Raw genomic sequence first — 26,829 nt, forward strand, 5'->3', positions numbered from 1 at the left:
ATCATGGCTGAAAGAGTTTCTTTATTTCTGAATTGATGGGAATTAAATCTGAAGATTCTGACTCTGAATTCTGAAAAGATTGGAATAAATTTTTATTGATATCTGTTCAGTTTCTTTTGGAAACAGTATAATGGATCTTATAACCTTTAATAACATACATGCTTATGTCTTCTGTTTCTACCGCGATCCTTTAGCTGATGGCCCACTTTGGCTTCTGTAAACCAGAATGGTCTGGGCATTATAGCAATGTATGCTATCATGAGGCAAATTAACTTGGGACCTGTAATCACTGACAAGGTGTTATTGTACTTTGTAAGTTCTTTTATCACACTGGTGCCCTGAGGTTGGCTTCATTCCTAAGTATGAATGACCTGGCTTGTAAGGGAACCGGCATTACAAGCTCACATCAATATGTTATTGAATTCAGGCTCCCAAAATGGTATGCATTTGGACAGTTGTGATATTTGAAGTTCCACTGGCTTCCAGGTGATTACGTAGATATGCACCTGATGACAACAGGGCCTTTAATCTGGAGAAACATATGCCTATTTGCGAAGGTCTTTGATAAGAATAACTGATGTGAGCCTGGGGAAGGACAGATTGAAATGGCTAGTAGATGGTCAAAGAGATGCAATTTGAGGTTCAAGGAGGGTGCTCCAATGAGGCAGCTCCAGGCTTGCTTTCTTTGGCTTTTTTTATTTTCTCTGTTACTCTTTTTTTTCCTCTTTTGCTCTCCTCCTCTATTTCCCTCTGCTCTTTCGTGCTCCATTCTTCAGAATTGAAGCTGTTTGACCCTCGCAACAGTATATTTTTCTCTCCCCAGATACAGCCCTGACGGTGTCCCATTTTCAGCACTGCAAAGCTATAAAGATAAAATTAATCTCATATATGCTCAGAATAATTGAGAAAACATTTGTGGGAGATGTTCAAAACAGAATTCAGCATGATATAAAACTAGTTAATGGCCTTAAAGGACCAGAGTTCTACTTTAAAAAAAAAACATGGAAAACTAAGAGATATGAGACAACATTAAACTGAAAGAAAAGCAAGAAGTAATTACATAAAGAAATAAAAAGACAAGACAAATCCTGATGAACGGGGAAGAACAGGAAAAAGGGAATATGAAAAGAAACTTGAAAAGGATATCAAAATCAACCCTTCAATAATTTATAATTATATCATCAGGAAGAGAGTAGTCAGGGGCTTAACTTGAGGAAATGGTGGATATGCTAATTGAGGAAGAGGTGAGCACGCCGACAAATCCAAGAAACTAATATTGGATCAGGGACCGGGACTCGCCAAAATTAAAGTAAGTAAACTGACAGTAATGAAAAAAATAATGGTACTAAAGATGGACCAATTCCCACAACTAGAAGAAATAGGTGAGAGTGTCGCAGATGTCTTAACTAGAATCTTCCAAGTTGCACTTGATTCAGGAACGGTTCCTTTAGATTGGAAAATTGTGCCTGTCACTCCACTATTTAAGAAAGATGACAGAGGAGAACCAAAGAATTACAGATCAATTAACCTAGCATCTGTTGTTGGGAAATTGCTAGATTCTATAATTAATGGTAAGGTTACATGTTCCCTCTTAGATGTGTACAGCAACCTGAAAGTTCCCCTGCAGACCACACACAAATCGGCCCCCATATGTATGTGGCCTTGCAAATAAAAATATAGGGCCTGTGTACTTAATCTTTTTGTGACGTGTACGGCAGATTTTTTTTATGTTGCTGAACACCTTGAAAGTTTTACAGCTGATCAGAGAGTATCAGCATGAATTTGTAAAGGTTGGATCACATCTGATGAACTTAAATGTTTTTGAAGAGCTGATTAAAGTAGCAGACAGACGATTGTCTTTGGAAGCTACTTCATTTGGACATCTAGAAGACCCTCATAAGTGACTGTTAGTTGAAGTTGAAGCTCATAAAATTGTTGGCAAAATATCTTTAGGAATAAAAATAGAAAAATGCTGGAAAAGCTCAGGAGGTCTGACAGCATCTTTGGAGAGAGAAATAGAGTTAACATTTTGAGTCCTTACGACTTCTTCAGAGCTAAAGAGAGAAATTTAGATTTTATATTGGATAAGAAAAGGTGGAGAAAAGTAGAAGGTCAGTGATTAGTGGGAGTTGGGACATACAAAAAGATATGTAGGGCACAAGACAGAGGAAGTGTTAATGGCAATGTGAAGGACAATACAAGGTGATGGTAGTGGCACCCTACTGGACTCGACATTGAATTCAACAACTTTAGACGATGATCTTTCTCTTCCGTCTTAAGCCCTTTTTCTAAAAAATCCAAAAATGTTTTGGTCCAAAGCAACCCACAACCAACCCACTGTGCCACCTATCATTTGTTAAGTTTTGCTTTTACTGAGCAATGACTTTTGTTCTCCCAGTAATATATTCTGCTATCTAACTTTTTATGGCAGCATCAGCACCTTCTACAGAACTTCACACAGCCATTAACACATTCTTTGTCTAATGCCCTACACATCTTTGTGCAATCTCTCCCAGCTCCCACTATCTTCTACTTTGCTCCAGCTGAGCCACTACTTGTACAGTATAAAATCTATCACATTCCTCCCTCTTTAGCTCTTTAGAAGAGTCATACAGACTCAAAACATTAACTCTGTTTCTCTGTCTACAGATGCTGAGTTATAGTCATAGAGCTTTACAGCACAGAAAGAGGCCCTTTGGCCCACCTGTGCCAGCTATCAAGCGTACATCTATTCTAGTCCTATTTTCCAGCACTTGGTCTGTGGCCTTGCATGCTATGGAATTTCAAGTGCTCATCTAAATACTTAAATGTTTAAACGTTAAAGTTTATTTTTTAGTCACAAGTAACGCTTACATTAACACTGCAATGAAGTTATTGTGAAATTCCCCTAGTCGCCACAGTCCAGCATCTGTTCGGGTCAATGCACCTAACCAGCACGTCTTTCAGAATTTTCAGAAATGTTGCAAAGGTTCTTGCCACCCTCCACCACCCTTTCAGGCAGAGTGTTCCAGATTCCCACCACCCTCTGGGTGAAAAAGGTTTTCCTCAAATCCCTTCTAAATTCCAACCCCTTACCTTAAATCTATGCCCTCTGATTATTGACCCTTCTGCTAAGGGGAAAAGTTTCTTCCTATCTATCTATGTCCCTCATAATTTTATACACATCCACCAGGTCCTCCCCTCAGGCTTCTCTGCTTTAAGGAAAAAAAACAGCCTAATCAGCCTCTTTGCATAGCTGAAACGCTTCAGCCCAGGCAACATCCTGGTGAATCTCCTCTGCATCCTTTCTAGTCCAATCTAGTGCAGCATTTTTCTGTTTTTATTTCAGATTGCGAGCATCCGCAGTATTTTGCTGTTATTGACCAAATTAGGAAATTGGCTGAACAGAAGAGATGTAGAGTAGGGTTAATGGACAGGTATTGTAATTGGCAAGAAGTGGTCAGTGGTATCTTACAAGAATCTATTTTGGCACCTCAACTGTTCACTATTTGTAATGACCTAGATGATGGGATATAATGCCATGTTTCCAAATTTGCCAATGACTCAAAGATGAGGCAACGTTGTAGCAGTGTAGATGGAAGTATAATATTATGAAGTCTTGATAGATTAAGTAAATGAGCAAAATGATGGCAAATGGATTTCAATGCGAAGTCTCCATTTCAAATATTAAAAGCATATAACTGGATACTTTCTCAACAGGGAAATGCTGCAAAACGTCCAAAGAGACTTGAGGTCCATATGTGTAGATCACTAAATTGGTATGAGTAGAAAATAATCAAAAAGAATAATAATCTTGGCTTATTTTTAAATTTAAGAAGACTAGAATGTTAATAGGGTGAGTGTAGCTGACATTGCCAACATTTTTTTTGTCCATCCCATTGCCCTTGAGAAGGTGAAGGTGAGCCACCTTCTTGAACCGTTATATTCAATATTGTGTAGGTACACTCAATGCTGTTGGGTTCGGATTGCCAAGATTTTGATCCAGGGACAGTAAAGGCAATAAATCGGGTTAGTGTGTGATATGGAGGGCAACTTGTAGGTAGTGGTTCCTCTGCATCTGCTGCCTTTGTTTATCGAGATGATAGATGTCTCCGATGCCCTCGCGAGTTGCTATAGTGCATCTTATAGATGCTTTGCACTGCTGTCACTGTGCATCAGTGTTTAAGGTGGTGGATGGGGTGCCAATCCAAGGACTGCTTTGTTCTGGATGGTGTCAAGATTCTTGAGCATTGTTGGAGCTGCACAAATCAGGCAAGTGGAGAGTATTTCATCACACTCCTGACTTGTGCTTTGTAAAAAGTGAACAAACTGGAGAGTCAGGAGGTGAGTCGCTCATCTCAGATTTTCCAGCCTCTGACCTGCTCTTTAACGATGTGGAGATGCCGGCGTTGGACTGGGGTGAACACAGTAAGAAGTCTCACAACACCAGGTTAAAGTCCAACAGGTTTATTATGGTATTTGCTACCAAATAAACCTGTTGGACTTTAACCTGGTGTTGTGAGACTTCTTACTTTGCTCTTTAACCACAGTATTTATATAGTTGGTTCAATAAAGTTTCTGGTCAGTGATAACCCCTGGGATGTTGGATGGTAGTGGATTCAGTGATAATGTTATTGAACATCATGGAGAGATGGTCCCATTTCCTCTTGTAGGTGGTATGCTCAGTAAATACATACCATATTCCTAATCTTTATTTTATGAACTCTTTGAACTTGGCCATTTTTATAAAGAAAAGCCAATGTGCTGCAAAGATATCTGCTGAAGGTCACATGACCTGACTTGCATATTCAAACACACTCTAACAGAGACAAAGGCACATTTCAGACTAAAAGCTGTTAACTACACTACACTATCCTGAGATCATTAAGAGGCATTCCTGAATTCAATGGGTCTTTGTTGAAACAAAGGAGGTGATTGAGTTAACCCCCCCTCAGGATGAGTGTTATCCAACCTAAGACCACCACCATATTTGGAAGTAGAACTACCATTGTGAGGAGTCGCAGGGCTGGGCAGCCTTGTTTATTGCTTTTAATCTTCAAAGTGCTGTCAGTAGAGAGGCGGCAGCAGTAGAGATGGCAATAACATCTATGCCTTAAAGAACTAGAGGTTGAAACATGGCAAGGTCCGCCAATACAACAAACTGACTTCCTGCTAACCAGACTGCAGGCAACTTAACTTCATGACCTGCAGAAAGTCCACCCCTTTGAGAGATTCTTGAAACAGTTTTGGTGTATGACTTTTAAATTTACCTGAACTATGCTTCAGGGGTAAAGATGTCTTCATCAGGCCTGCAACACACGTTTTCTACAGCAAGAGAATCATGTGAATTATGAACACTACTTCTCAAATACTAATTATCCGAAAGAAACAGGGATTGCAAAAGTTCTCACTCACCCTCCCCATAATAATGCCCATTGCCTGGCACTTATGTGATGCGAATGTTACTTGCCACTTAAGTCGTGAATTGGTTTTTTTTTTGGATCTTGCTGCATGCGGATACATACTGCTTCAGTCTTTGAGAAGTTGTGAATCTTACTGAAAACTCTGCAATTATTAGCAAATATTCCAACTAATGATTTTATGTTGGGAAGAAGTTCATTGACGAAGCAACTGAAGATGGTTGGGCCTAGGACATTGTCCTGGACTGATGTCCTCGAGCTGAGATGATTGGCCTAACAACCACAAGCATTTTCTTTGTGCGAGATATGATTCCAACTGGTGGCGAGTTTTCCCCTTAATTCTCATTGACATCAATTTTGCTAGGGCTCCAAGATACCACACTTGATCAAGTATTGCCCTAATGTCAAGTGAGGTTTAGTTCTTATGTCATTGTTTGGGCCAAGGCTGTAAAGAGGTCTGGGGCTGAGTAGCCTTGCTTAAATAGAAACTGAGTATCAGTGAGTAGGTTGCAACAGAGTAAATGCCGCTTGATAGCACAACATCTAACACTTCGCTGATAATTGACAGTAGATTGGGGCGGCATGGTGGCACAGTGGTTAGCACTGCTGCCTCACAGCGCCAGAGACCCGGGTTCGATTCCCAGCTTGGGTCTCTGTCAGTGTGGAGTTTGCACATTCTCCCCGTGCCTGCGTGGGTTTCCTCCGGGTGCTCCGGTTTCCTCCCACATTCTGAAAGACGTGCTGGTTAGGTACATTGACCCAAACAGGCGTCGGACTGTGGTGACTAGGGGGAATTTCACGGTAACTTCATTGCAGTGTTAATGTGACCCTTAAATAAACTTTAGGCGATGAGGCAGTAATCCAGATTGGATTTGTACGGTATTTTGTGGACAATGACGTACCTTCCAATTTTCTACATTTTCCAATAGATGTCTATGTTGAAGCTGTACTGAAACAGCTTGGTGTGGGGCACAGCTAGTTCTCGATCAGAAGTATTCAGTGGAACATGTTGTCAGGACACATAGCCTTTGTATATCCAATGTGTTCAGCTCTTCCTTGATATATGTGGCACAAATCGAATTGTCTAAAGACTGCCAAAACTGATGCTGGTCCTTCAGAAGGAGGCCAAGATTAATCATCCACTTGACACTCCTGGTTTATCCTCCTCTCGTGAGCAGCAACATCAAAAACACTGGTTATTCATTTGTTTACGCACAGGACAGCAGTGACTGCATATAAGCGTAATTGAGTAATAACAAGTGTTATGTGACACCTTGTGGATGATCAGATGCTGCACAAAACAAACACTTTCTTTAACTTACAAGAAGGCACTTTTGGTATTGGTCCGAATGATTTTGATTTGATTTATTATTGTCACATGTATTAACATAGTGAAAAGTATTGTTTCTTGCGCGCTATACAGACAAAGCATACCGTTCACAGAGAAGGAAATGAGAGAGTGCAAAATGTAGTGTTACAGTCATAGCTAGGGTGTAGAGAAAGATCAACTTAGTGCAAGGTAAGTCCATTCAAAAGTCTGATTGCAGCAGGGAAGAAGCTGTTCTTGAGTTGGTTGGTACGTGACCTCAGACTTTAGTATCTTTTTCCCGAAGGAAGAAGCTGGAAGAGAGAATGTCCGGGGTGTGTGGGGTTATAATTATGCTGGCTGCTTTGTCGAGCAGCAGGAAGTATAGACAGAGTCAATGGATGGGAGGCTGGTTTGCCTGATGGATTGGGCTACATTCGTGACCGTTTGTAGTTCCTTGCTGTCTTGGGCAGAGCAGGAGCCATACCAAGCTTGATACAACCAGAAAGAATGCTTTCTATGGTGCATCTGTAAAAGTTGGTGAGAGTCGTAGCTGACATGCCGAATTTTCTTAGTCTTCTGAGAAAGTAGAGGCGTTGGTGGGCTTTCTTAACTATTGTGTCGGCATGGAGGGACCAGGACAGGTTGCTGGTGATCTGGACACCGAAAAATTTGAAGCTCTCGACCCTTTGTACTTCGTCTCCGTTGATGTAGACAGGGCATGTCCTCCTTTACACTTCCTGAAGTCGATGACAATCTCCTTCGTTTTGTTGACATTGAAGGAGAGATCATTGTTGCCACGCTAGTTCACCAGATTCTCTATCTTATTCCTGTATTCTGTCTCATCATTGTTTGAGATCCGACCCACTACGGTGGTGTCGTCAGCAAACTTGAAAATCGAATTGGAGGGGAATTTGGCCACACAGTCATAGGTGTATAGGGAGTATAGTAGGGGGCTGAGAACACAGCCTTGTGGGGCACCGGTGTTGAGGATGATCATGGAGGAGGTTTTGTTGCCTATCCTTACTGATTGGCCACTATAAGTTTAGAAAGGAGCTGGGTCCATTACCAAAAACTTTGCTTGCTGAATAATTTACCTGCTCTTGAAATATGCAAGAGGAGACAGGTGGTAATGTGAGTTTATAAAGAAGGAAACACTGAAAATAGACCATTGGTAAGTGTTTTAATTTTTCTGTTTCACCAATTATGAACTTTTTATTTTAAACTGTGTGCCTGAAATAATAATAATTATAATAATTAACGAATTGCAAATGCAAGTTGAGACCTTCTAATTGTAGCCACTTCCACTTTAAATGTTTAACAAAGTGTCCAATTGCACAGTGGAAGCAGATGGCAGATTATTTGCTGAAAGCAATCTTGAAATTGCCATTAATTTTTAATATATTCTAAAGCTGATAGTGCAGTTAAATTAATGACTAAAAACAAATGTTGGTATACATGCAAGTTTCAAAGAGATGTGAGAGGTGGATTCGGAAAAGCTGCAGGGATTTTTGAAAGTCTCATGAGCCTCGAAATTCAGCCACGCAACCATTTTTTAGATACTAGCTGATTTATTCAGCCACGAAAGCAAAGGATACTCATTACAAGTGGGAAGTTTGCTATCCATTGAACATACAAACATATTAATTTGGAGGATGAGTAGGCCACTCAGCCCCATGAGCCTACTCAGTTATTCAATAAAATCATGGCTGATCTGATTGTAGCCTCAACCCCATGTTCCTGCCTGCCCCCAATAATCTTTCAGCCCTCTGCTAATCAATAATCCATCTAGCTCTGACTTTAAAAATATTCAAAGATTCTGCTTCCACTACATTTGAAGAAGAGTTCCAGAGACTCGTGACCCTCAGAGAAAAAAAATCTCACCTCTGTCTTAAATGAATGACTCCTTTTTAAGCAGTGACCCCCTAGCTCTAGATTTTCCGAAAAAGGAAATATCTGTTCCACATCCAACCGGTCAATACCTCTCGGGATCATTAAAGGTTTCAATCAAGTCGCCTCTTGTTCTTCCAAACTCTAGTGGATACAAACTCTCCAACCTTTCCTCCATAAGGCAACCCACCTATTCCTGATAGTCTAGTAAGCCATCTCTAAACTGCTTATAACGCATTTACATCTTTGCTTAAATAAGGGGACCAATCCTGTACACAATACTCCAGATGTGGTTTGGAGCAAAGGAGGATAAGTGAGATTTGATAGAGGAATGTTAGAATATGACAGGATTAGAAAAGGCAGACTAAGAAAAGCAGTTCCTATTAGCTGATGGAACAAGGACTAGGGGACACATTTTTAAGACTTTGGATAACAAATATCTGGAGACTGAGGATTTTTTTTTACACAGCCAATGGTAATGAGCTAGTACTTGCTGCCTGAAAGGGCACTGGAAACAGCGATGATCAATAATAGGAATTTGGACGGAAACTTAAAGGGAAATAAACTTAAGGGGGAATGGGACAGACTAGATCGTTCTATACATAGACTCAATGGGCTGAACAACCTCCATCTGTGCCATTATCTGGCATAGGGATAATTAATAATCTAGCAGTGGAAAAAGATTGGATAAAAGTGATCATAATATGATAGACTTTTATACTGAGTTTTAAAATGATATATTTGCATCTGAAACTAGGCTCTTCAATCTGAACAAAGCAAATGACATGGGTACGTGGAAAAATTTGGGTAAGGTAGATTGAGAAACTAGATTAAAAGATACAAAGGTGGAAAGGTAATGGCAAACATTTAAAGAATTCATAATTCACAACAATTATATATTGCCTTAAGGATAAAAAGCTCAAGGGAAAAGTAGTCAAACAGTGGCTAACAAGACAAATTATAGAACGTGTGATATCAAAGGGAGAAGCTCATAATCCTCCCAAAATGATTAGCTAGCCTGAGAATTTGATGGATTTTAAAATTTGGCGAAGAATATACCAGAAATGTTAGTGATTGAATAGCTAGAGATATAAAAGCAGATAGTAAAAGCTTCTATAGGAATATAAAATAAAAGAGATTAGAAAGAGTAAATGTAAGTCACTTAGAGGCTGTGGCAGGAGAAATTGTGACAGGAGCAATAACAGAATGGTAGAGACAGTAAAGAAATATTTTATATTGGCCTTCATAGAAGATGCAAAAAAAATAAAGTAGCAGCAAGGAAATAAGGGTGTGGTGAAAATGACAAACTTAAGATTGATGTGGAGATGTTGGCGTTGAACTGGTGTGGTGTTGTGAGACTTCAAACTTAAGGATATTAGTAAAGAACCACTGCTGATGAAATTAATGGGACTAAAAGCCAACAAATTCCTTGGACCTGATGACCAATGCATCGTAGTTTTAAAAGAGATGGTTGCAGAGATAGTGGGTACATTGGTTTTGACCCCCCAAAGTTGCCTAGATTCAAGAACAGTCCCTAGGTAATGGAAGATAGCAAACACAATCTTGATATTCAAAAAAGGAAAGGGAATACGGGGAGCTTCAATATAGTTTACCAGACGTAAACAGTATGGAAAATACTATAATTTATTATTGGAAAGGTGATAACAGGGAAGCAAGCAATAGATGGATAGTCAATACAGATTTTTGAAAGGGAAGCCATCTTTGCCAAATTTTTTTCAGTTTTAAAGGTTATGACATGTATGGTGACTAAGGGGGAAATGAATGGATGTGTGCATTTGGATTTTCTAAAAGCATTCAATAAGCGATTATTACATAAAATTAGGGCTTGTGGAATTATGTGGGTAAATATTAGCATAGATTGAAGACTGCTTAATGCACAAAAAGCACAAGAGTAGCAGCTTGTAACCAGTGGACACTTCCTCGGAAAAGCAGCCAGCACAATTAAAGACCCCACGCACCCCAGACATGCTCTGTTCCACCACCTTCCGTCAGGAAAAAGATACAAAAGTCTGAGGACATAAGAACATAAGAAATAGGAGCAGGAGTAGGCCATCTAGCCCCTCGAGCCTGCCCCGCCATTCAATAAGATCATGGCTGATCTGACGTGGATCAGTACCACTTACCCGCCTGATCCCCATAACCCTTAATTCCCTTACCGATCAGGAATCCATCCATCCGCACTTTAAACATATTCAGCGAGGTAGCCTCCACCACCTCAGTGGGCAGAGAATTCCAGAGATTCACCACCCTCTGGGAGAAGAAGTTCCTCCTCAACTCTGTCTTAAACCGACCCCCCTTTATCTTGAGGCTGTGTCCTCTAGTTTTAACTTCCTTACTAAGTGGAAAGAATCTCTCCGCCTCCACCCTATCCAGCCCCCGCATTATCTTATAAGTCTCCATAAGATCCCCCCTCATCCTTCTAAACTCCAACGAGTACAAACCCAATCTCCTCAGCCTCTCCTCATAATCCAAACCCCTCATCTCCGGTATCAACCTGGTGAACCTTCTCTGCACTCCCTCCAATGCCAATATATCCTTCCTCATATAAGGGGACCAATACTGCACACAGTATTCCAGCTGCGGCCTCACCAATGCCCTGTACAGGTGCATCAAGACATCCCTGCTTTTATATTCTATCCCCCTCGCAATATAGGCCAACATCCCATTTGCCTTCTTGATCACCTGTTGTACCTGCAGACTGGGCTTTTGCGTCTCATGCACAAGGACCCCCAGGTCCCTTTGCACGGTAGCATGTTTTAATTTGTTTCCATTGAGATAGTAATCCCATTTGTTATTATTTCCTCTAAAGTGTATAACCTCGCATTTATCAACGTTATACTCCATTTGCCATATCCTCGCCCACTCACTCAGCCTGTCCAAATCTCTCTGCAGATCTTCTCCGTCCTTCACACGATTCACTTTTCCACTTATCTTTGTGTCGTCTGCAAACTTCGTTACCCTACACTCCGTCCCCTCCTCCAGATCATCTATATAAATGGTAAATAGTTGCGGCCCGAGTACCGATCCCTGCGGCACGCCACTAGTTACCTTCCTCCAACCGGAAAAACACCCATTTATTCCGACTCTTTGCTTCCTGTCGGATAGCCAGTCCCCAATCCACTTTAACACACTACCCCCAACTCCGTGTGCCCTAATCTTCTTCAGCAGCCTTTTATGGGGCACCTTATCAAACGCCTTTTGGAAATCCAAAAACACCGCATCCACCGGTTCTCCTCCATCAACCGCCCTAGTCACATCTTCATAAAAATCCAACATGTTCGTCAAGCACGACTTTCCCCTCATGAATCCGTGCTGCGTCTGATTGATCGAACCATTTCTATCCAGATGCCCTGCTATCTCCTCTTTAATAATGGATTCCAGCATTTTCCCTACTACAGACGTTAAGCTGACCGGCCTATAGTTACCCGCCTTTTGTCTCCTTCCTTTTTTAAACAGCGGCGTAACATTAGCCGTTTTCCAATCAACCGGCACATGTACCAACTGACTCAAGAACAGCCTTTTCCCTGTTGCCATCAAACATTTGAATGGACCTACCTCGCACTAAGTGGATCTTTCTCTATATTCTGGTTATGACTGTAACACTACATTCTGCTCTCCTTTCCTTCTCGATGAACGTATGCTTTGTCTGCATAGTGCGCAAAAAACAATACTTTTCATGTATACCAGTACATGTGACAGTAAATCAAATCAAGGATCAGTGATTGACTTCGACTACTTAGAATCTATATTAATAACTTGGTTAAGGAGGAGACCAGGTCTACATTTCTAAGTTTGCCATCAATACAAAGTTTTTTAGTAAAATATGAAGAAGACATAAAGAGGCTGCCAAGTGATTTAAACAGATAAATAAGTCGTCAAGAATATGGTAGATGGAATGTAAGGTGGAAAAATGTGAAGTTATCCACCTTGGTACAAAAATAGAAAAGTAGAATATATTTTCGGTAAGAGGCTGGGAAATGTTGGTTTTTAAAAGGGATCTCAGATTCACACACACACCATAGCAAGTTAACATGTAGGTGGTACAGCAAGAAATTTGGAAAACAAATGGTATGATGGTTTTATTATAAGAGGATTGGAATACAAGGTAAAAATGTCTTACTGCAATTTTGTTAAAACTTTTCAGAGACCTCACCTGGATACAGTGTACAAATTTGGTCTCCCTACCAAAGGAATGGTATACTAGCCTTGGAACTATCACAATGATTCCAGGGATGAGTGGATGGCTCTATGAGGAGAGTAGCCTTGGCATGTATTCCCTAGCATTTAGGAGAGTGCGGAATGATTTCATTGAAACATATATAATTCTTAAGGGCTAGACAGGGGAGGATGATCACTCTGGCTGAAGTGTTTAGAAGTAGTGGTCATAGTCACAGAATGAAGAAGTAATCATTTAGAATTGCAATGAGGAGAAATTTCTTCACGTGGAGTTGTAAATCCTTAGAATTCTCAACTTCGAGCTGCGGATGTTCAATATTTGAATATATTCAATCAGAGATTGATAGATTTTTGGATATTAAATAAGGAACATGGGAAGCCATTTATTTTTTCATAAATAATGGTCCTAAGCCACTCTCCCTTGGGGGAACAACACTTTTTGTATCATCCTCCAGTCTGAAATAATTGGCTTAAGGACAGAAAACAATGACTTGCTGTTTTCTGTCCTTAAGTCAATTTTTTTATCTGAGTTTACCCTGGCTGTTCTGTTCCATGAGCCTCAATTTTGTTAACCTTTTGTCAAATACTTTCTTAAAATCCATGTACACAATATTTACCAAATTACTTCCATCAGTCTTCTCTGTTAACTTTATCAAAAAAAATCAACTGATTGATGAAACCACAACTGCCTTTTACAAATCTGTGCTAATTCTCCTTTCAATATACCTGTAATTTTATTTGATTATTGTTCTAAAACCTTACCCACCACTGATGTTAAACTGAACAACATATGATGACTGCCTTTAGTGTCATGTTTGCCACATTCCAATCCTCTGGCACCGTCTCAATATCTAGAGAAGATTGGAAAAATATGGTAAGCCCTTCTGCTATCTTCACCTCTGCTTCCCTTAGCAACCTAGGATGCAAGCCATCTGAACCATGTGACTAATCTGCTCTTCGCATAGGTAGGATGTATTGGAAAGACTGGAATGACAATTTTCACCCCGTCCATTGCCTTTATCATCTCTGCTTCTGTCAATATAAATACTAATACAGAGTGATCATTAGGTGTTCTAGCTTGCCCTGCTCCCTGCCATTTTTGTCCCTAATAGATCCCACTGTTAGACCAGCATATCAATAGTAAGCTGCTTAATACTTGCTTACTATTGACATCCTGATATAACATTTTTGGATTCTTTTTATGTTAACTGCCATTCTATTCTCATTGTTTCTATTTGCTAGTCTCATTTTCCTCCTCCTTCCCCTCTCAACTTATTGTATTTGGCCTGGTTCTTGTTTGAGGAATTCACCTGGCATGCATCCTGCACTCTTTATGTCTCACTTTATATTCTACTTCCCTCTCTTTTGTTCCCATCTTTCCCAGGTGTTGGAATGTACCTTGCCTGTCCCTGAAACATCTGCACTCTAAAGATCACACATTGTTCCATTACAGCTTTTCCTGTCAGTCCTTGGTTGCGTTGTACATTGGTTAGATTCCTTCTCAGTCCATTGAGGTTAGAACTTCTAAATTGGAAGAGGGCTACTTTAGATTGTTCCTTGTTCTTCTCATTACTAACCTAAACTTTGTGATAGAACGATCAATTTTACTCTAATGTTCTCGACAGACACTTAGTCCACTTGGCCCATCTCATTTCTCAACACCAAATCCAGCAATGTGTTATCCTGAACATATTTCAGAAATTCATTACCCCTTTCTAACATGATCCCAATCGATGTTTGAATAATTAAAAACCACAATATCACCACTCGAATAGTTCCTGAACATCTCTGATTTCCTTGCAGATTCGCTCCTCCATCTCACTCTTTGGAGGCCTATAGAATATCACCAGGAATATTATCATACCTTTCTTGCTTCATAGAATCAGACAATGCAGAAGGAGGCTATTTAGCCCATTGAGCCTGCAACGACAACAGTTCCACCCAGGCCATATCCCAGTAACACCACAAATTTACCCTGCTAACGTCCAGACACACGAGGGCAATTTAGCATAGTTAATCAACCTAACCCACAAATCTTTCGGAGTTTGGGAGGAAACCCATGCAGATACGGGGAGAATGTGCAAACTCCACACAGTCACCCAAGGTTGGAATTAAACCCAGGTCCCTGGTTCTGTGAGGCAGCAGTGCTAAACCAGGTAGCATGCCTTAATGACTATTGTCTGTTGGTTCTGGCATCCATTATTATGAAGTGCTTCGAAACATTAGTCATGGCACAAATCAGTTTCTGCCTCCCAGACTGCCTGGATCCACTACAGTTCGCCTATCACCGCAACAAGTCCACAGCAGATGCCATCTTCCTGGCTTTACGCTCAATTCTGGAACAGCTAGATAACAAAGACACCTCGACTACAGCTCAGCCTTTTACACCATTATTTCTACAAAACTCATCTCCAAACCGTGCCAGGATCTCGGTTCCTCCCTCTGCAACTGGATCCTAAACTTCCTAACCCACAGACCGCAGTCAGTAAGGATAGGAGGCAACAACACCACCTCCACGATCATCCTCAACAGCGGTGCTCCAGAAAGCTGTGTCCTCAGCCCCTTATTACACTCCTTATACACCTCTGACTGTATGGCTAAATTCCCCTCCAACTCGATTTTCAAGTTTGCTGATGACACCACTGTTGTGGGGTGGATCTCAAACAATGACGAGATACAGTACAGGAAAGTGATAGTGAATCTGGTGAACTGGTGCAACGACAATAATCTCTCCCTCAATGTCAACAAAGCAAAGGAGAGAGTCATCGACTTCAAGAATCGTAATGGAGGGCACGTCCCTGTTACATCAATGGGAAAGAAGTAGAAATGTTCGAGAGCTTAAGGTTTTTAGGTATCCAGATCACCAACGACCTGTCTTGGTCCCTTCATGTGGACGCTATAGTTAAGAAAGCCCACCAATACTTTCTCAAGAGACGAAAGAAATTTGGCATGTCTGCTACAACTCTCGCCAACTTTTACAGATGCACCATAGAAAGCATTAGTTCTGGTTGAATCACCACTTGGTATGGCTCCTGCTCTGTCCGAGACCACAATAAACTACAAAAGGGTTGTGAATGAAGCCAGTCCATCACTCAAACCAGCCTCACATCCATTGACTCTGTCTACACATCCAGCTGCCTTGGAAAAACAGGCAGCATAATCAAGGACCCCAGACACCCCGGACATGCTCTCTTCCACCTTCTTCCATTGGGAAAAAGTCTGAGGACACATACCAGCCGACTCAAGAACAGCTTCTTCTCTGCTAACATCAGACTTTTGAATGGACCTACCTCGCATTAAGTTGATCTTTCCCTACAACCTAGCTATGACTGTAACACTGCATTCTGTGCACTCTCCTTTCCTTCCCTATGTATGGTATGTTTTGTCTGTTTAGCGTGCAAAAAACAATAGTTTTCACTGTATACTAATACATGTGACAATAATAAATCAAATCAAACAACCACTGTGCCGCCGTGCCTGCCCCTACTTTAAAGAAATGGATACTGTCCCAGCCCTCTTAAGGACATCCTCTCTTTCCAACTCAACAATGCCTCACTGCTTTGTATTAGATCTAAACTGTCCTGTTCCCGAGTGGCTTTCTTGAGTTACTGATCTAAAATAGACCATAGACGTCTGTATATGCAATTAGGGAATTGAGCACCTGTTTGACATTTCCACTGCAAGATTGGTTTACACATGGGTAGCTGTTGTTGGCTGTACTCAAGAAAATGAGGTTTGTGTGCGAATGGACAGGTGGTCCTTAAAGGACTACAAACAAGCTAAGATTTGAAAATATATTTACCTAAACACACAGCTGGATGGAACAAAAGTGCTTCTCCCGACATCATTTCAGCATATACCAGCTGTCGTCATGTTTCATCCCTTAATCACTGATGTTACCTCTTCCCCCTACTAAATCTTCACTCAAACCAACCCACCCAACTCCCCAAATTGCTGTTGTTAACTGCTTCAATCATTAATGCTGCTGATCCACATAATTATTGCTTGGTATGAAGAAATACCTCTAGAACGATAGTGATATGATAGTGTTTAACATTATACAAGTATGGGGCATGGTGGATGTTTCCAGCACCTAAAATGCCTAGAATAATGGGCCATAGGTACAAGATTATCTAAAATTTAGAGCAGGAGAAATTTATTTTCACATTGAGGTTGTCACTTTCAGCGTTAGTGGTTGAGGCAGAAATTAAATCAACATTGAAGTTTAGATTGCATAAATAGGTAAAGACAATGGGGATACACGAGATTAGAGTAAAGTGGATATTTTCACATTTTAGCAATCAGGTCATTAATATACAGATATTGACTTCATTTAGTTCAGTGCCTTGTTCATGACACAATGGACTTTGTAATGAAAGTCTCCTCGCCCTGTTCCTCATATCAGCATATAACCAAGATCCCATCTGTATTAATGTGCACCCCTTGTTTTCTTAGCTGCCATAGTATTATTCTGACTGTTAAGGAACTGAACTCTAAAAGAGAAGGTTTCCCCTTGCTCATAAGGTGCTGCTATATGAGCCATTTATGATTCACTTTCATGTTGAACCACAAAAAAGTTAACCATGTCGAAAATGTCCCCTTTCCAGTCATAAAGTTTCTTTTTAATTCTCAAAGAAGATGGTGCTCCTTGCACCAGTATTTTTGCTATTGCTTTCTGTTTACATGCTGGGATGTGGATGTTTGACCCAAACCTTTACAACAAGGGTCCAAATGTGTATCAACCAATTTGGAATTTCACTGTTGTACATATCCAAGTAATAAGTCACCACTTAACCTGGTGGTAAAATCCAAACTCGTATGTCCCAACTTTGAATTTGAATATGCATCCAGCACCATATTGCAAGTTGTTAAGGCATGTGGTGCGCTTCACAGTTTTGCAATCATGAAAGAACTCTCATGTAGGTGCCTCATAGAAGGAAGGAAAGATGGACATACATTTATAAAGCATCTTTCAGGCCTTCCCAACGCATCTTACATTTTTGGCATGCGTTTGCAGTTGAATAGATCACTTGTTTGGAAACTTTAGCCTCTTATCAAACTTTCAATGGTCAAAGTAAATTCCTTGCTCCTAATATTCTACTCTAAACCTGAACCTCAGTTTCAGTGCAATACCTGTTCCAAATTAGAGGAGGACCAAACATCAGACATACCTTGCTTCAGATATTCCAGTGTTTCAACATATGCTGGTAGTGTGAGCATGTTTTAACAGGAGATGGTTAAATTCAGTCCAGACCAAATGACTTATGTTTTCAGACTTTTGCTATGGTCCTCTTAATTGCTAAGATATTAACCTTTCCAAACAATCTGTAATAGGAAGTGATGGACAGTAGGCTTGTGTGCTTTGGTTGCTGTTAGGTCTCTAACTAAATTTTCTTGTTTCTTTAAAGCTGTGCCTTTCATTGAGGTCATAAGGCCTGACCTTGGGTAAAAAGCTATTTGACTTGTCTGTAACTATAGAACATTACATGAATTCTTCTTTCACGACATTAAACAGGCTTCAACAGGGAAGAAACTGAATTTTTGTTAACATTGCATTAATTTGCATAAATCAGAATTTGATTGAGAGAGCACAGAAATGGCCTTTTAGTGCTTTCTACTTGTATTCTACCAAACCTTATTGGTATTTTCATTTCTGTCAGACTAGCAAAGGCAAAACATTGGATCCTTGGGGTGGTTTAGATAACACGGAATTAGGAAAGCAAAAAGTGGATCTGAAAAAATATTGCCATGTAATATCAAGGACAATTCAAAGATGTTTTAACAGTATGAGCAAGAAGATAACTAAGGAAAGGGTAGGACCTATCAGGGTTGCGTAAAATAACGTATGCATGGATGCTGAAGATGTGGCAAGGTACTTGAGGAGTACTTTGTCTCTGTCTTCATTAAGTAGAGGTATAATGCAGAAATTCTAGTTGAAGAGGAGGATTGTGAAATATTAGATACAATAAGTATGAGAGAGGGACTGTCATGTTTGAAGGTGGATAAATCACCAGGGTTGGATGGATTGTTTCCCAAGCTGCCCAAGAAAACCAGGGAGGAAATAGCAGATGCTCGGAAGATCACGTTCCAATCTTCACGAGATACAGGTGAGGTACTAGAGGATTGGAGCTCTACGAAAATTGTACCATTATTTAAAAAGGATGCGAGGGACAGGCCAAATAATTGTAGGCTGTCAGTCTGACTTCAGTGGTGGACAAATTAGTTAATTGAGAAACAGGCTAAACTGTCACTTTAGAAAGGAACAGGTTAATCAGAGATCGTCAGCTTGGGTCTTAGTATTTAATTGCAAACTTTGCACATGAGTAGTGGGGGAGAGCACATTCTGAGTGAGAGAGAGCCAGAGTGGGTGTGGTTATCTGGGAATTTGGAGCACAGTGGGAATTGAACTGAGTGGTCTTGCCCTGCTGCAAGAGTAGAGGCTGCAAGGGAGAGAGCTGATAGGCAAGCAATGGGTAAGGTTGGGTAAATATTTACTATCTTTATCGCTTATAGTTTGGAAGGTCTTTTTTATGGTTTATAGTTTGTACGGGCTATATTCTGTAGTAACATGGACCAGGGAAGAAGGTCCCTAGAGTAGAATCTTCCAAACAGGTAAGTCATGGCAGGAGAGCTCAAAGCTGTGGTGTATTCCTCATGATGTATGTGGGAAGCTGGGAAAATTTCCATTCCCCGGGACCAGCATGTGTGCAGGAAGTGTCTCCAGCTGCAGCTCCTGGAAACCTGGATTTGGAGCTGGAGCGGCAGCTGAGAACACTGTGGAGCATCCACGAGGCGTAGAGTATCATGAATAACCCCTTATAGAGAGGTGATCACACTGCAGGCTTTGATTCCACAGGAAAGAAGAGAATGGTTGATCACCAGGCAGAGCAAGAGGACTGGACAGGCAGTGCAGGAATCTCCTGGAGCTATTCCCCTGCAAAACGCATATATCGCTTTGGATACTGTTGAAAGGAATGGCCTCTCCGAGGAAAGCAGCAATGGTTCTGATTCACAGGGCAGGAGTACAAAGTGTGGGAATACAATAGTTATAGGGATTCAATTGTGGGGAATAGATAGGCATTTCTATTCCCTAATAAGACTCCAGGATAGTATGTTGCTTCCCATTTCCATTCCGTGACCACTTGTCTCAGACTGAACTAAAGTGTTTGTGACTGTGGCATTCCATTTGCCCCTGAACTGAACCTCCAATCCAAAATCTACACCATCACTTCTATCTCTGTAATATCATCTGATTCTACCTCAGACCATGTGCCGTTGAAACTCTAAGCTGGGCTTTTGTTGCCTCTCGACTCAACCATTCCAATGCTTTCCAGGCCAGCTTCCCATTTTCCACTGTCCATAAACTTAAGCTCATTCAAAGTCCTACTGATGATTTCCTAACTCGCACGTAATCCTGTTCATTCCCTTGTGTTTGCTAACCTAAGTTGGCTCCAGGTCCACCAATGGCTTTTAAAATTCTTGCCATATATCCAAAGCTCTCCATGGCTTTGCCGCTCCCTATCTATCTCTCTGATCCTCTGTAGCTCTACAGCCTTTTGAGAATTCCTCATTCCTCCAATCCAAACCTCGTGTACATCTCCCACTTTCTTCATTCCAACATTGGTGGCTTACCTTCAGACATTTTTGCCCAAAGCTGTAGATGTCCCTCCTTTAAAGCTCTCCATCTCTCGCTCGCTCTCCTCCATTAAGAAGCTCCCTTTAAAAAAAACCATTCAGGCCAAGCTTCTGATCACCTATCTGAATGCCTCTCCCTTCATCTCAGTGCAACTGTTCGTCTAATTTTGTCCCTGTAAAGCATCTTGGAATGTTTCAGTAGTTTAAAAAGACTTGCATTTATACAGTGCTTTTACAACTATCAGACATCTCAAAGTGCTTTATAGCCAATTAAGTACTTTTAAGGGTGTTAAAGGTGCTATATAAATGCAAGTTGTTGCATTATCTGTCCTTGGGGCAAGATATATACTTCTCATACTTCATTTACAGGAGTTCCTCAGAATCGTGTCCTAGGCTCAACCATCTTTAGCTGCTTCATCAATGATCTTCCCTCCATTATAAGGTCTGAATTTATTGCACAATTGTTCTGTAACATTCATAACTCTTCAGGTACTGAAGCAGTCCATGCCCAGAAGCAGCATACGTGGATAGCATTCAGGCTCGGGCCACTAAATACTATGGCCAGAATGTTACGGCTGTTCACGACAGCAGGATTTTCCCATCCTGCTGCCGTGAACGGAAATTTGACCAGGTACCAAATTCTCTGACCTTGTTGCAGCGGGCGCGTGGCGTTAACAGTCAGTAAATGTGCCATTTGACTACAAGTGCAAGAGCGAGGCTAGGAATTCTGTGGTGAGTAATTAACCATGTGACTTCCCATGTGACGTATATCAGAGGGTGGTGATATCCCAAAGCCAGTGCAAAAGCACTTGAGCTTTATTAGAGTTTCTTCAAAATGTTGGAACGATACTACTGAAAACATCATTCTCTGAAAACTGAGCATAGGTGCAGCTTTTAACCTATAGAATCAATCCATAGTCGCTAGATGAATTATAGAACAGTTCACCCTTTCTATCCTAACAGTTTTCTCGGCTTTTGCGTTTTCTCATTTCCTCTCATCTGTTCTAATTGCATATGCGTCATCTGGTGTGCATAATTGTTCTACAGCATGTGCCTGCCTGGATGCGCAGTTTCAATAAACATTCACTGAGAGCCAGAACAACTGGGGGAAGAAAGCTATACTCAGTCTGTCCTTTAATGAGCTCAAATCAATAGAAAAAGAAGATTGATTTTAACAAGGTGCACCTGATGGAAAAGGGCAAGTGGGCAGTTAAAGTAACTACAAGGTACAAGTCTTGTCAGAAAAATTTTCCACTTGCCTGTACGTGAGCTGTTCCAACAATACTCAAGAAGCTCAACACCACAGTGGCACAGTGGTTAGCACTGCTGCTTCACAGCTCCAGGGATCTGGATTCGATTCCCTGCTTGGGTCAATGTCTGTGTGGAGTTTGCACGTTCTCCCTGTGTCTGCGTGGGTTTCCTCCGGATGCTCCGGTTTCCTCCCGCAGTTCAAAGATGTGCGGGTTAGGTTGATTGGCCTTACTAAATTGCCCCTTAGTGTCAGGGGGATTAGCGGGGTAAATATGTGAAGTTGCGCTGATGGGGCCTGGGTGGGATTGCTGTCGGTGCAGACTTGATGGGCTGAATGGCCTCCTTCTGCACTGTAGGAATTCTATAATTTCTATGATTCTGGACTAAGCAGGCTGCTTGATCGGAACCCATCTTAAACATTCGCTCCCTCCACCACCTCCACCGTGGCAGCAGAGTAAACATCCACAAATGGAACTCCCTCTTTAACAGCACTGCGGGTGTACTTGTATCACATGGACTGGAGCATTTCAGTGAGTCAGCACACATCCACTTTTTCAAGAGTAATTAGAGATGGGCAACACATGATGGCCTTGCCAGTGACACCCCCATACCATAAACAAGTAAAACAATATGGGCACCACATTTCAGAAAGGACATGAAAGCTTTATAGAGAATACAGAAGAGATTTACTAGAATAGTTCTAGGATGAGGGATTACAGTTATGGGGATATACCGGAGAAGCTAGATTTTCTCTTAGATCTAAAAGAGTAAAAAGAAACTTGAGAAATATAATTCTGTGATGGTTCATTTTTTAATTTGAGTTATCCTGTATCTAACCAGATCACTTGTGCACCTCCTGGTGGGTCAGTTTTACCAAGGTTGTAGCGCATTTGGTAGAGGTGGGGGACAAGAAAGAAAATACAACATTGGATTCCAAAATTTGTTTAAAAAAACCATATGCAAGGTTTCATGTTTACAATGTGCCAGTTAGCAGCTCTTAACCATTATAGAAATGAGATATTGAAATTGATTTTAATGCCTGTAAGTAGGGATTCCATTCCTTATTTGTCAACCAGCAACTTACCCTGGTACGTATGTCTGGATGTGGGATTTGGCTAGGCAGTGGCACTTATCAGGACTGTTTTATTTTTAATTTTTTAAACTCCATTCTTAAAGTTACAAAGCCAATACTAAGATTGGACCGGGCAGACCCAAATCCATTCCTTGCTTGCTCCAAAATCTAGATTCAAATTCCAATAGAATCCAACTCATGGTCTCCACAATAGAGACAAACAAGATCCAAGCTGACAAGATAAGGCATTGCACCTCATCTTGGGCTTGATCCAACGCGCTTGATCTTTGAAACTTATCAGGACTAAATAGCCTACCCTACCACTCGCTCGTTGTCAAGGTTAAACGTTGAATGCTTGAAAGCATGCTGCAGTTATAAGGTATGCATATTTTCTGCATTTGCCTTTGAAATTCTGCCAGTATTCATATCATTGAAGTAGCAATGTGTGTGTACATCACATGGTGTAAAACATTAACCACCAAAGCTTTTAAGTAGTATTTAGTGAGACAGCCACTAGCTCCTCATGTATGTGTTTCGCACGGCTAGCAGCAATTCCTAAATAAACTTGCCAGATCCATTAAAGCCCGCAGCTGTGTATATCTAGTAAAACCTGTCTTTGTAGCCATTGACCTTAGTGAAAATGTGTCTTTAGCCATGGATTCAGCATGTTTGACAAGTTTTAGCTGGAATTGCTACTAGCTAACTGAGACACGTATATCAAAGGGTGGTGATATCCCAAAGCCAGTGCAAAAGCACTTGGGCTTTATTAGAGTTTCTTCAAAATGTTGGAACGATACTACTGAAAACATCATTCTCTGAAAACTGAGCATAGGTGCAGCTTTTAACCTGTAGAATCAATCCATAGTTGCTAGATGAATTATAGAACAATTCACCCTTTCTATCCTAACAGTTTTCTCTGCTTTTGCGTTTTCTCATTTCCTCTCATCTGTTCTAATTGCATATGCATCATCTGGTGTGCATAATTGTTCTACAGCATGTGCCTGCCTGGATGCACAGTTTCAATAAACATTCACTGAGAGCCAGAACAATTGGGGGAAGAAAGCTGTACTCAGTCTGTCCTTTAATGAGCTCAAATCAATAGAAAAAGAAGATTGATTTTAACAAGGTGCACCTGATGGAAAAGGGCAAGTGGGCAGTTAAAGTAACTGCAGTGACTTATTTGCAGTGACCCCTTTGCCCTCCTGTGGGTAGGAATTTTAAACTGCTCTTTTGACCAGGGAAGCACAGCCTCCACCTGAAGATATCAGGATCCTGTTCCAGTGACATCATTTGAGATTGATCTGCTACTTTAACCTCAGGCCTGGTCTTGGCAGCAAGCAATAGAGGCACAAATAGAAGAGTTGTTTTTGGTTTTCTTTGTGGGCCAGGAAGAGCAGGGATACTTCACTGGACCCCAAAAGCAAAGAATGGGACTCCTCTATCATGACGTCCATGCCCACTGACCTTCCTAACCTGTTTGCCCTAGGACCTTTCCATCAGGACCCAGCAACATCCGATAACTCAGTCTTACTCCCACCTGCCAATACACTAATCCTTCCCAACAGGTGTGACATTTTATACCCTTGCCATTACAACCATCCAATTGTGTGTTTGCTTCACACTCATCACCTGCTTCCACCTAACATTTAACATGAATACAAGAGCAGGGATGTACAGCTGAGGCTGTATAAGGCTCTGGTCAGACCCCATTTGGAATATTGTGAGCAGTTTTGGGCCCCATACCTAAGGAAGGATGTGCTGGCCTTGGTGGGGTCCAGAGGAGGTTCACAAGAATGATCCCATGAATGAAGGGTTTGTCATATGAGGAGTGGTTGAGGAATCTGGGTCTATACTCAATGGAGTTTAGAAGGATGAGTGGGAGGGATCTAATTGAAATTTACAGAATACTGAGAGGCCTAGATAGAGCGGACATGGAGAGGATGTTTCCACTAGTGGGATAGACTAGAACTCGAGGGCACAACCTCCGAGTGAAGGGACGCTTCTTAAGAATTGAGATGAGGAGGAATTCTTCAGCCAGAGGGTGGTGAATCTGTGGAACTCATTGTCACTGAGGGCTGTGGAGGTCATTTAAAACACAGTAAGAGTTTTAACAACACCAGGTTAAAGTCCAACAGGTTTATTTGGTAGCAAATGCCATTAGCTTTCGGAGCGCTGCTCCTTCGTCAGATGGAGTGGATATCTGCTCTCAAACAGGGCATACAGAGACACAAAATCAGGTCATTTAAGACCGAGATAGATAGGTTTTTGATCATTAAGGGCATCAAGGGTTATGGGGATGAGAATCATATCATCAGCCAGGATTGACTCAACTCAATGGGCCAAATGCCCTAATTCTACTCCTATATCTTATAGTCCTGTGAACCATGCCACAGGGGGCTAACTAAGCAATTGAAATTGGAGACACAACATCAAATGAACTGTATTTCAGTCCTAAGTGTCTCAGCATATTCTGTTAAAATGTTCTTGTGATGATACTCATTTAGACAAGCTATTGCTTTATATTTATCACCACAGCACCATCTCTTCCAGCACACACGCATATAATGTCACTGGACTAGTAATCCAGAGGCCCAGCCTAATGCTCTGGGGACATAGCGTTCAACTCCCACCCTGGCGGGTGGAGAGGAATGGACCTGTGAAGATAACACTGCTTGGGAGTAGAAAACTAAACTGTCATGTATCACCACTAGCAAGGTATATTTATTTATTATTTATCAGTATTAATAAGATTTATAATAGTAAGGTTTATTAGTATTGGTAAATCTTAGACACAAACAGAAGGGAAGCAAGAAACTGGTGAATCTACAATTTTTTATTTTTAACTGGGAAGGTTTATTGTATTCCTAAGGTTTAAAGTAGTACATTAAGTGGTGGTGAGGATAAGCATTAATTTTAAAAATCTTTTAAGAATGCAAGTATTTAGCTAATTGTCGAGCAGCAGGAAGGACAGAGCTGAGGGGCGCATAAAAGCGGCTAGTGAGAGTGGCACATAGGCAGACTTCGACATGTGACGTCAGGAATAAAAAGTAACGTTGGCACAAGGGAAGGAGCTACTTGGTGAGTAATTCTACTTTCTACCTACTGGTCTCTAAGCTTTGATAAGTAGTCTGTAAAGCAAAATACAGTTAAGGCAGGGCAGCGAGGCCGCATGGAATGCACACTTTGTGACGTTATAAATTGGATATACTTCCCGTGGCCTAGACAACCACAAATGCAGGAAGTTTCACCAGCCACACAAACTTGAGCTCTGGGTTTTGTTAGGAACCATCTTTTTCTTCCAAAATGTGGAAAGACTTTGCTTTATCTGGACACTTGGAAGATTACCTAGATTTTCTTAAAGAAGGTCATAAGTCACCTTTGGACTGGGACCAACGATGCCTTATCCGAGATATCACTTGACCAGTATGGTACTTGATTGGGAGAGTTGTTGCACTGCAGATGTTTTAATTGATGAGGAAAAACTGGATTAAAGGCAAAGGCTAGTGATTTACTGCAAATCACATGACAGAGATGAGCTTTAAGTTATGAACTTGGGCTGAACTGAGAGCTTGCATTCTCCTTGCCTTGCTTGAAATAGAATGGGAAACAGAACCCGTGTGTGTATGTGTACGCGTGTTCGTGTACGTGTGTGCGTGTACGCATCATGTGTAATGGTGTGTTTGTTATGGGTCTAATGGCGGTGAGGGTGATTAATTGGTCGCTTCGGTGAGTACATTAACTCTTTAACCAATGCTGTGGAGTAGGGGGGCTATACACTGTCCCATCCCTGTCATAACGGTTTCAAAACTCGAGCAATGACTGGAGTTACTGACGCATTCGTGAGGCTAAGAACTACATGGAGAGCATGTTTAGAGTTGGTCATACTACGTATTAAGAGAGAGCGAGGGTGACCACTAGACGGTAATGTGAGGGGGGTGAAGGCCCATGAGGGGAGGCTGGAGAGCCAAGATAGGAAGCAACATTGGGAGCTAGGGGGACTGAGAGCGGATGCACTGGGGTAAAGGTTTTGTGAGCAGCTAGGCCATAGAAGAGGATGTTGGCGGCCACTGACGTTAAAA

The 26,829-nt window shown here is 41.3% G+C and overlaps 1 protein-coding gene across 1 annotated transcript in view; it reads left to right on the plus strand.

The window, feature by feature from the left end:
- The window catches only part of sptbn1 (spectrin, beta, non-erythrocytic 1), a 244,542-nt gene that overhangs the window by 90,100 nt on the left and 127,613 nt on the right, over positions 1-26,829 (plus strand). The gene's annotated exons all lie outside the window — the stretch shown is intronic.

The sequence above is a fragment of the Mustelus asterias genome, chromosome 15 (assembly GCF_964213995.1).
Source record: "Mustelus asterias chromosome 15, sMusAst1.hap1.1, whole genome shotgun sequence".
NCBI classification, from domain to species: Eukaryota; Metazoa; Chordata; class Chondrichthyes; order Carcharhiniformes; family Triakidae; genus Mustelus; species Mustelus asterias.